Here is an 864-nt window from a genome sequence, read left to right on the forward strand (position 1 = left end):
AGAGATTCTGCTCTGTTAATGGTTAACAGCTATACTATTATCACAACCAGGATTTTGAGGCCTATAGATTTTGAATGAGAGAGAAAATATTTTCTTCTGTAATCTTATTCTAGTCTTTTATTCACTCCCCTCCTGTTGTCTGCATTTAGAAGAGGGCTTTGCACATCTTCCCAACCAGACTAGCCCTTCCTTTCTCCACATCCTCCCCTTAGCTTTAGGGAGGAAGGGATGCTATGTCTCCGTGTACCCACTACTGCTGCGTCTACGCAGACTCTCCCATGTGGGAGGTTTTAAATTCATTGGGATTTAATCTTTCTCTTTAAACATCCTGGTTTATCAGAAGTAGAGAAGTGTCTGCCTTCCCCCCCCCTTTCTTTCTTGTCTTTCCCCCCCTTTTTCTGGGCAGAGCTAGTGTAGACAGGATCAGGATTTGAACAGTACTTCTCTGCCCAGTCTATAATCTTCTTCGGGTTCTGCCTGCCTACACTCATTTCCTGTAATGAGGTATCACTGTGGCTTCTAAGCCTTTAGGCCAAGTGTTTTATATAAAAAAGTCTCAAACAGACGTGGTTCCTTTGAATGGTATGAAATCCTCAGGTTTGGCAAGGGGACTAGGGACTAACCCCTTTGGCCTTACTGGGTAAGGCCCTCCCGTCCTGTCCCTCTATCCCTACCACCTGCGGATCTCAAGGTTTCGCAGGGACCGTCGCCCACCCTCGGCACAAGGCGCGCCCGTCTCCACGACCTGGAGCTCCGGGGTCTAGCCCGTGCCCAACCCGGAGGCTTCGTCTGGACCTCGAGCTCCTCGACCTGGAGCTCCCGAGGTCGCGCCCGTGCCCACCCAGGCGGCTTCGCCCCGACCCC

Source organism: Elephantulus edwardii, unplaced genomic scaffold (genome assembly GCF_000299155.1).
Source record: "Elephantulus edwardii isolate Elephantulus edwardi_28Jun2011 unplaced genomic scaffold, EleEdw1.0 scaffold00077, whole genome shotgun sequence".
Lineage (NCBI taxonomy): Eukaryota > Metazoa > Chordata > Mammalia > Macroscelidea > Macroscelididae > Elephantulus > Elephantulus edwardii.